Raw genomic sequence first — 10,519 nt, forward strand, 5'->3', positions numbered from 1 at the left:
AGAGAGAGAGAGAGAGAGAGAGAAAGAGAGAGAGAGAGAGAGTAGTTACTTCAATGCCAGGAACAAAGCAAATACATATGTATCCATTTACTATTATTGTTCCTTGTCCACTAAAACTCAGCTGTGGTCTATTCAAAGTTCTCCCCAAACTGTCCAAAGTCCCATCCATCTACCAAGGCCAGGCAGGGAAGGCTGGCGTCTAGCCTGGCTTTTAACCTCAGCTAACTGTGTAGCTGACCTGTTGTTCACTCTCCTAACTATCCTGTTTTCTATTTACCCTTGTATCCCGAAGGACTAACAACGGCAGAAGTCAGAATCAGTCTAGAGACTTAGAAGATTAAGCAGGCCAATGAAGAAGCAAGCAACCCTTTGTCCCAGAAAACCCAGTGGTACTGTCTCTCACTGTCTCCCTTCCCTCCACTCTGAACCCGGCAGGCTGGCCTGTTTTCTCTAATCTCAGAGGAAACACAACAGAGCCAAGATTCTAACCCATTATTCTCCTTTGGTAATAAAAGATGCTCCTCTGGAGGAGGCGAGCTTAAAACAGCATCTCTTATGGTAGATTTCACTGTCCCCCTCCCCCAGTGAACTCAAGGAGGCCTCAGTAGTGAGAAAAGGTATAGGCTGAGACTACAGCACTTGGAGGAAGTAGTGAGTGTTCCTAGGAAGAGTGTGTGTGAGGAGTGTTTAGAACACACACACACACATACATACATCATATTTTGAATGAGTAAAAGAATGTTTTTAATTTACTGAAGAAGCTAGCTTTGTTTAAACCCTATTGTGAGTTATTTCTTAAGAGGGGAGTAAGGAACTCTTTTGTTAAGTAAATATTCAGGCCCTCCCTTGCCAAAGCTTTTGAAATCTCTGCAGCAATTATGCTGATGTTTTCTATGTTTATACGTTAAATGCCTAGAGCTTAATTGTTAATGGGTAAATAAGAAGCCACTAAGGCCTTGCCAAAAGAGGCCCAATAGTGAGGTTGGAGAACAATGGCTCTCCAGGCCCCTAGAGTGCCTGTCAGGCAGTGAAGAGGAACAAGCCTAGGCTCAGCCTCCAGTGGACAGTGTCTCTGAAGCAAACCAGTAAGAGAATGACCTGGGGTGGGGACAAAGGCCACCCGTCAGTAGAAGACCTAGGCCAGAGGTATTGTGCAGGGCTATGGCCTAGTTCATGGCTCTATAGCTCATAGGTCACCACTTCCTGCTATTCTGGGAGGATAGGTTGCTGACAAGTGGAGAGATAGTCTTTACCAGCACTTACCAGTGGGCTCACGCTGAATACAGGTCAAGGATAACCACCCATGGCATGCTGGGGCTTTGTATTAGAGTTGCACTCACCTCTGGGTGAGGTTCTGTCACCCCAGGTATACCATCTGACCTTGTTCTTCAGGATCCCCGGCTGCAACACAGGTTAAGAGTGCCAGACAGTGGTGGTGCCCGCCTTTAACCCCAGCATTCAAGAGGCAGAGGCAGGTGGATCTCTGCGTTTGAGGCTAGCCTGGTTGACAGAGCAAGTTCCAGGACAGCCAGGATTACATGGAAAAACTCTGTCTTGAAACATACACATATACACACACACACACACACACACACACACACACACTCTCGAGTGCTTATCTGGAGCAGAGGTGTGGATCACACTTCCCAAGGGTTAGGGGCAATACCCTGCTTAGGTTCCATCCCCAGCACTACAAAAGCCAACTGCAGAAAAACCATCTTACAGTTCTGGATCTTGGCCAGGGCTCTCTACCTGGTTTATCTGAGCTGGAAATTGGCCTTCCTCCACATATATGAATATTTAAATAGAGTAGGTCTTCTTATTACTGTATCGTGTCTTCAAAAAAGGTTCACAACACAGAGGGACTTGTGGGTAAACTTGTTGTTGTTGTTGTTGTTCTCCTTTAAAGTTTATTCAATACAACATAATCTCCAACTTCACTGAGACGGCTGACTATCTACAGGACCGAAGCCGCCTCTAAACTGGAATTCAGTTGCTAAGCCAGCTCCAGCCTCAGCTTTCTTGTCAGCTCCAGGTGGCACAGCACTCCTTCTGTAAGTGTCTCTGTCTGCCTCCCATCTTGTGAATCTTGTAGACCTTTCACCCTCTGGACCTTTGGGGCAAAGCCTGCCAGTCTCAGGACGGCTGCAGTCAGGGTGGCTGGCATGATCTCCGGAGGTAGGTGCACATAATCTCGGAGATACTGGATGCCCTCATTCGTAACTTACCAGTAGAAATGTCTCCAAGCAAACTGCTCCTTCACATAGCCTAGAGACTTGAGAGACTGCATAGCCTTCATTATATGAAGGTTGGGCACATTCTTGACTGCCAGCTCAGGATGTTTGGGTATGTGGACATCTCTATTGGCCACCAACACGCCTTCCTTAAAAAGGAGTTCATAGATGGCAATCCGATTCTTCTTAGGCATCAACATGGCAGCGGCTGCAGGGTCCTTTCCGAGGTGGAGGCCGGAAAGGGCTTGTAGGTGAACTCCTTCACACTTCCACTAAGAGCTCAACGCGCTCCATTATGATCAGTTTGACATCCAGCAGACTAGGAGCTTCTCTACTTGAAGGTCTGGGAGCCCCAGGGTGTTGATGGAAGCAGGGTGAGGCTTGCTGAGCCTGCCAGGCAGTAGTCCAACTCGACCATTGTAGACAGGGCAACCTCGAACCCAAGTCAGCAGCCAACCAGGTGGAGGGAAGCCTTGACTGGAGAGAGCCCCACAGTGTGTCGGCTGAGGACACAGAAAGGGTCCCACTGACGGTGGGTGGTCCCTTCTCCATCCTAGCTCTGCAGTGTGAATCAAAGGTCATCAAAGATAACGTTCCCCAACAAGAAGAAGGAAGGAAAAAAGTGGCCAAGACCTACCAAGCTCAAAATTTTAAGAGCTGAAAGAGGCATTTCAATCCTGAGCTCGAAGCAGCTAGCATGAGCATGCCTGTGTTTCTAGGCATAAAACATCACCGGGAGGGTATCAGAGAAGGGGAGACTGCCATGGAGCATCACCTAGCCAGGACAGCACTCAGCCTAATGCCATGCAGACTAGAGAAGGGACTCCTCTAGGACTCTGTGGCTGTAGTCACAGAGGGGAACCTATTGCAAGTCCTTCCTGCTTCCCAAGCACAGGCAGCAAATGTCCTTGCCATTTTTCCCTACTGTTTCTTGGGTACCACTTTGTGCCTGGTCACAACAGAGGTCTTATCTGCTCCTAAAACCACATCTTCTGAAGGGACAGAGAGGAGTCCGTGGACATTGGATAGCCAAAGGGACCAGGCTCAAGCGGGTAATTGTTCAGTGGGGCTACAGGGCTATTAAGTTGAGATAAGCTAAGAACAAGAATGGGACTCAGTGGTGCAACACTTACCTAACTAGTATGCTGTATGCTCCAGTACTGAAGAGAGGCACCCTGGGGGTGGGGGTGGGGGAGATTGGAGGAATAGACAAAGCCTGAAGCACCTGACTACGACTGGACTGACTATTCCCTTCCTCAATTTTCTCTGCCGCCACCTTTCATTCGTGACATCCCGTGGGAGAGAAGAAAAGCAGGTCCCCCACAGCATTGGGACTCTCTCACCTTCAGGATGAACTACAACAGAAGCCATGTGCCAGCAAAGATACACTGGTTGCTTGGAGTCCCATCTTCTGCCTGCTTTCCTCTGAGCTTGCAGCTCACTCTGCGGTAGGCCATGCAGAAACTGAGGCCCCTAGGCTGTCCATCACACAGAGACATACAATACCATCCCTTCTGTGATCGAAAGAAAGAAAGAGCTGGTCTTGCTCAGAACCAAGACAGTGTCCAAGAAGCATCTGTCTGGACCACTGGGAAGGGAGGGGCCCTCAGAGACCATCTTCCATCCAGTTATCCATCCTCTCCACCTGTGACTCACCCTCAGTCCCCCTCATCTTGTGAAAGGTACCACACTCAAAGGGCATGAATAGTGGAGACTTTCTAATCATGGCCCCTGGGAAGCTAAGCAGAGGTATCCAGGCCAAGGAGGGTTGAGACCCTGTGGGGAAAGAACGCCTTACGCAGAGCTAAGAAGTTTCTTAGAAACAAAAGCCTCTTTAGCTGGCCAGGGACTGTGGGATTGCTTGCTGAGCTCCAAAACCAGCCAGGGAGAGGAACAAGGTAAGGAAAGGAAGGGTTGAGCCAAAAAAAAAGACAAAGAACAGGCAGTTCCAAGGAGCCAAGAATGCAAATCATTTGCAGGCCTCCATGAGATGCTCAACCAAGGACCCCGTGGGAGGTGGGAGTGCCTGCCACCGCTGCAGAGGCCCTCTGTGCACATCAACTGCAGTGAGTGTGAGCCTGCCTATGAGGGTCCCTGCTGAGTCACCCTCTGTGTGAACTGATGGATCAGCGGTGAGTCACCAAGTGTGTGTCAGCGTCTGATGGTGTATGTGTATGCTCCAGCACAAAAGTGTCTAAGGTTTGCCCGTGGGAGAGTGACGGTGTACTGTGAATGAGAGTCAGCGAGCCAGGCAGAGTGGAGCGCAGGGGGAGGCCGTGTTTAAAGGGCACCACACTTCATTCACGCTGTATATCACACACCACATTTCTGAACACAGTCCAGCAGGAGCCATCTGTCCCTTCTTCCTGCTGAATACTTTGCCTCCCCCCTCCCCTGTGGAGCAGCAGTGTAGAATTCTTCAGGCAGCCGGAGGAGAGGACTCCTGAAATCCAACAACCTGACCTCCCTCCATTTTGCAGAGGGGACCATAGCAAAATGCCACCGCTGTGGCCTAGGAGAGCAAGGTGCAGCTGAGGCTGGCGTGGCATCCTTGATCAAGATCTGGGCATACGGTGGTAGTCCTTTTTCCTTTCCCAGAAGGGATGAGATGGCATCGCTTCTTTCAACTAAAACGCACTCGGATCAGCCTCGTGCACAAGGGGCTCGTCTTCACAGCTAGAATAAGGCAGCACTGTACCAGACAGCCCTAGACCTAGACTCACTCGACTCCTTTCCCTTCATCCCCCAACCCCCGCCCTTCTTGCCCCACCCAGATCAGAAGTCTCTGGCTGCACCAGCAGGGCCTTTGGCAGCCCTGACCTACATGATTCAGAGCTTGCTTCTGAGACACCACAGAAGTGTCACCTCATGGGACTGCTGATGCTTCTTTCTCTTAGCCACCAGCTTAGTGGCCATTTCACAGCTCCATTTCCATGAAAAGGAATGGATCACATAGGGGGTTGAGACAGGGTTTCTATGTGTAGCCCTGGCTGTCCTGGAACTCACTCTGTAGACCAGGCTGGCCTCGAACTCAGAAATCCACCTGCCTCTGCCTCCCAAGTGCTGGGATTAAAGGCGAGTGCCACCACCGCCCGGCATTTTTTTTTTTCCTATTAATTCTTAAGATTAGGTTTGAGACTGTGTATGAATTTCAATTGTCTGGTCCACTGATTCTCATATGGCTCAGAGTTGACCGAAACTTAGAAGAGAGGCTTCTGGCAAGGGATTGATTATTCTTATTCCATATTAACTAAGCAGGTACTATGTCCACAGCACTGCTGAGACCATTCAATAGTCTCATACCCTTCTCTGCATCCCTGGGGAGCAGAGGTTTATTATCTCATTTATCTAGAGACTTCAAAGGCCCTACCCTCCAGTAACATTCTGTCATTGATGATGGAAGCTACCGAGATGCTCTGGGCATCAAGAGAAAAGAGAGAGGGCAGGACCACACTGTCAGATCAGGTCTGGAGCTGGGCTCCTCTTATATCTCAGTCAATCCCGTATTCAAGAGAGCTCTGGTAAAAACATGCCCTAGAGAGGGGTCAGGAAGATGTCATGTGGAGCTGGCAGACTGTTGACACAGGAGATGTTGACATCGACATCGGAAGGGTCCCTTGGGTACAGCATATGAACCAAGAGAGTAAAGCCACCAGATGTTTCCTTGAACACAAATAAATATATTTACAAAGTTGTTTATTTTGGGTTTACATGCAATAGGTATTTTTAAAAAGCTATAAGCTACCTGGAAAACTTATTAATTAATTAGAGAAATATTATGGTATGCCCACAAATAGAAAATAGTATCTATAAACAGTGACCAAAAATAGTAATTATTAGCTCTAAAAGAAAATTTAAGCCTTGGGTATGATGGTATATACCTTTATTCCCAGCACTCAGGAGGCAGAGACAGACAGATCTCTGTGAATTCCCAGATGGGCTGGGCTATATAGTGAGGCTCTCTTTCTCAAAAAAAAAAAAAAAAAAAAAAAAAAAAAAAAAAAAAAAAAATCAGAATATAAAATATAATAGCATTTTATAGTAAAAAATTAAAAGGGGTAGCCTATATTTTAAAATCTGGGAAAACATGTCCATGGGAAAGTGTGGGTAGAAATACATGAGTTTAGTCACTGCTCACTGCAAAAAGAAGAATTGGACTAGGTAAAGAACCAAATTTTAGTCATCTATGTTGACTGATAAGAACATTTTTTTTTAACAAATTCAATAAAGTTAAAATGTATTACAAAAACAAAGAGGATGAAAACAAAAAAAACAAGCTTATAGATGCTTCCTGGCCGCCCTCGGCACAGGCACTGGCTCCCTTGTGAAGTGTCTGTTATGACATTTGGAAAACTGGCGGCCATCACCAGAGAGAACATGGCACATTTGGCCTCTGCTTCAGCATCCGGAACAAAGCAAGGACTGGGGCTGTCAGCTCAAAGACAAATCATGATTTGCATAAACATGTGACAAAAAATTATTCAGTGAGTGAGATGTCTCACTCACGCAGATGAAATCAATTAAAAGAAATGAAAGTTTCTGGCAACCGTGTCCTCACCCAGTTACGTATCCAGGACGCTGGAAGTTCAAAAACACTCAGACCCTTAAGTCACACACTGAGTCAGAGAGGGGAGAGAAGACACTGGGGCGAACTGTAAATGGAAAGTAAATGCCTATTCTAATCCCATCTGAGTCTTACAACTACCTTACAAGCTAAGAAGAAAAACATACAACTTTACACATGCACACACATGTGCATGCACATAGACACATGTACATGCATGCATACACGTGTACACATGTGCTTGTACATACACACATACATGTGCACATACATACACACATGCAACATATATACATACAAGTATACACATGCAATACATACACATGCACACATGTATATGCACATGTGCATGTACACACACACACACTCACACACAAAACAATGAGACAGTGCCTTTCTGGCAGTGCCAGAAAGCAATAAGAAGCTGAGGTTAGCCGGGTAGTGGTGGCACACGCCTTTAATCCCGGCACTTGGGAGGCAGAGGAAGAGGCAGAGGCAGTTGGATTTCTGAGTTTGAGGCCAGCCTGGTCTACAGAGTGAGTTCCAGGACAGCCAGGGCTATACAGAGAAATCAGATCTCAAAAACCTGAATGAAACCAAGCCATCACTAGTAGACTAGCTAAAACCCAAAGGTTAAGCAGTCATGGCTCTCAACAGCCAGAGCAGTAGGCATGCTGTGGCCTCTGTACGTGATTAGCTATGGGCTGGCAAGGCTGCTGCTGTGCCCCGTGTGATTAGCTATGGGCTGGCAAGGCTGCTGCTGTGCCCCGGTCTGGATCTTTTATCTAATCCTTGAGGATCTGAGGCTCTGGGATGTGGGGACTAAGACCGAAAAGAAGCCAGTTTAATCATGACCCTTTGCTGCAGACAACTGAAGCCTGAACCAAGCCAGCGAAAAGAAAAGTGGCTTATTTAACTCTTGAAACTAAAAATGTCCAAGAGCAGATGAGTTCTGGCTTAGGGAGACTAAGGCTAAATTCACATCAGCCAGGACTCAGTCTGACTCTGTGTTCCCTCGGTCTTGACTTCCCTCCTTCCAGTAGGGTCACTGAGCAGGGCAGGAAATCATGCCAGAAAGCCCATGTCGTATGGTTCTCTGTATCTAGCTACTCCAGCGTAAAGGGGGTAAATGCACTTTTTAATTTTTATTTTATTTTATTTTCCTATTTTTACCTCTCCGGTGCTAAGGTTACAGGGATCTGTACCACACATGGTCTATGCAGAACCAAAAATCAAACCCAGGTCTCTGGGCAGGCACTCTACCAACTGAACTATACCTTCCGGCCAGGAGAACTCTCTTCCCAAAGTTTCAACACTCTGATGAGTCTCAGGGGCCCAGCTCAGATCATGTGTCTATTTGTGAGTTATCTCTGATCTCTGTGGTTGGATTGGGCCAGTCCCTTCCAGATCACATGCTACATTAGTCAGCTTTCCATAGCTCTACAAATTACTTGGGGAGTTTACCTAATAAGGAAGAAAGCTGGGCGGTGGTGGCGCATGCCTTTAATCTCGGTACTTGGGAGGCAGAGGCAGGCAGATTTCTGAGTTCGAGGCCAGGCTGGTCTACTGAGTGAGTTCCAGGACAGCCAGGGCTATACAAAGAAACCAGATCTCGAAAAACCAAAAAAGAAAAAAAATGTTTAAGGAGAGTTTTCATCATTATATCTTATACATTATACATGTATACAGTGTACCTCATAAATTCATACAATTAAAATTACATATACATAATGCATATTTATTCTCACTATGCCATGCCTCTGCCTGAATGCTGATCTTAAAATCATATACCAGCATGTTCAGCAAATAATTTTTTTTTTCAAGACAGGGTTTCTCTGTATAGCCCTGGCTGTCCTGGAACTCACTCTGTAGACCAGGCTGGCCTTGAACTCAGAAATTCGCCTGCCTCTGCCTCTGCCTCCCAAGTGCTGGGATTAAAGGCATGTGCCACCACTGCCCAGCAAATAATTTTTAAACGTCCTTTGTACAAAGCTCTGATGAGAAAAGAGCAATATTTATAAATATAACATGAACCCAATTGCCCCTTTGTTTTGCATTCACCTTATTCAAATTAACAGCACAAAGCAGAAAGTAACCTGTTTCTCGGGTTTTTTTCTTTTGGTTTTTTGTTGCTCTACCTGGTTCATTTTGTTGCCAGAATGTAACACAAATGGCGTCTAGTGCATTCCTAAGAGTTCTTGTTTCACCCTGAAACCTCACAAGTCCACTTCTGCATTTCTGTGGGCATGTTGGTCTTCCCAGGTTCCCACCAGGATGGCCCATTAAGCTGTACTTACTGCACAATAGGGACGGACTCTCCAGCCTCCAGCTGCAAAGTCCTCCGCATCACTCCCATGAACCAGGTCCAAAACAGTCCAAGACCAGCAACAGTCACTTCTCAGTACTATCAATCCTTACATTTCTCCTAACTGTAACCAAACTCCCCGCCAAGAGTAATTAAAGGGAGGGAGTACCAGCTCCAACATGTTGGCTCACAGTTTGAGAGGACCCAGTCCCTCCTGGCAGAGAAGGCATGGGTCATGGCAGGAGCATGTGGTATTGCTTTATTGGTCGACTAGTAACCTGAGAAAGGGGAATATCAACACTGTCTGTGATATTCTCGAACTTTAAATTAGCAACAACAACAACAGCAAATACATGTAGTGGCAAGAGAGATGGTACAGTGAATAAGAGCCCTGACAGCTCTTCCAGAGGACTAAGGTTCGATTCCCAGTGCCTATAAGGCAGCTTGCAACCATCTGTAACTCAAGTTCCAAGGGACCTGACACCCTCTTACAGCCTCCATAGGCTCTAAGCACGTGTGTGGTACACAGACATGCATGCAGGCTAAATACTCATCCACATAAAAAGAAATAAATATTTTTTTAAATTAAAAACAGCACTTTTCAAAAGATATATATAGGACTGGAGACATAGATCCCTGGGAGAGTAATTGCCTACTGTGTGCAAAGCCCTGGGTTTGTTCCCTAATACCTACAATGAAGTAGTACAACATATAATACACTTCTATTTTATTAAAACATTTATACAAAAGAAATAAAACCTCTCGTGTATGTGTGTGTAAATGTTGTAATTTTCATTACTGGAAAAATTCAGAAGGTTGAAGATTATGGCTCAGTGGTAGCACCTTGCATACCAGCCTTGTGTATATGAGGAATTGGTTTGATCATGGGTACTAAAGAAGGACAGGGGGGCTGGAGAGATGGCTCAGTGGGTAACAGTACCGACTGCTCTTCTGAAGGTCCTGAGTTCAAATCCCAGCAACCACATGGTGGCTCATGACCATCCGTAATAAGATCTGACGCGCTCTTGTGGTGCATCTGAAGACAGCTACAGTGTACATATGTATAATAATAAATCTTTGTGGCCGTAGGGAACCAGATAAAGCAAAAGTATGAACACAGCTGTGTCCCCAGCCAAAGCCACTGCAGTAGGGCTTAGGTAAGTTCTATGCTGGGTAGAGCCAAGGCTACCACAAGGTAGGTGGGGGTAGAGGAGCGCTGAAAGATGGCTCAGTGGTTTGAGCACTTGCTAATACAGAGGACCTGGGTTCGATTCCCAACAATTCACGTGGTGGCTTACCACTGGGGAGTTCCAGAGAATCCAATGCCCACTTATGACCTCCACAGATGGTAGACACACATGTGGTGCACAGACATGTTTGCAGGCAAAACATTCACACACGTCAAAAAAAAAAAAA

The 10,519-nt window shown here is 46.4% G+C and overlaps 1 pseudogene; it reads right to left on the minus strand.

Annotated features, from left to right (window-relative positions):
• Positions 1–1,914: 1,914 nt before the first annotated feature.
• LOC116071250 lies at positions 1,915–2,434 on the minus strand (annotated as a pseudogene).
• Between the last annotated feature and the right edge of the window lie 8,085 nt (positions 2,435–10,519).

The sequence above is a fragment of the Mastomys coucha genome, unplaced genomic scaffold (genome assembly GCF_008632895.1).
Source record: "Mastomys coucha isolate ucsf_1 unplaced genomic scaffold, UCSF_Mcou_1 pScaffold22, whole genome shotgun sequence".
In the NCBI taxonomy this organism is placed as follows: domain Eukaryota; kingdom Metazoa; phylum Chordata; class Mammalia; order Rodentia; family Muridae; genus Mastomys; species Mastomys coucha.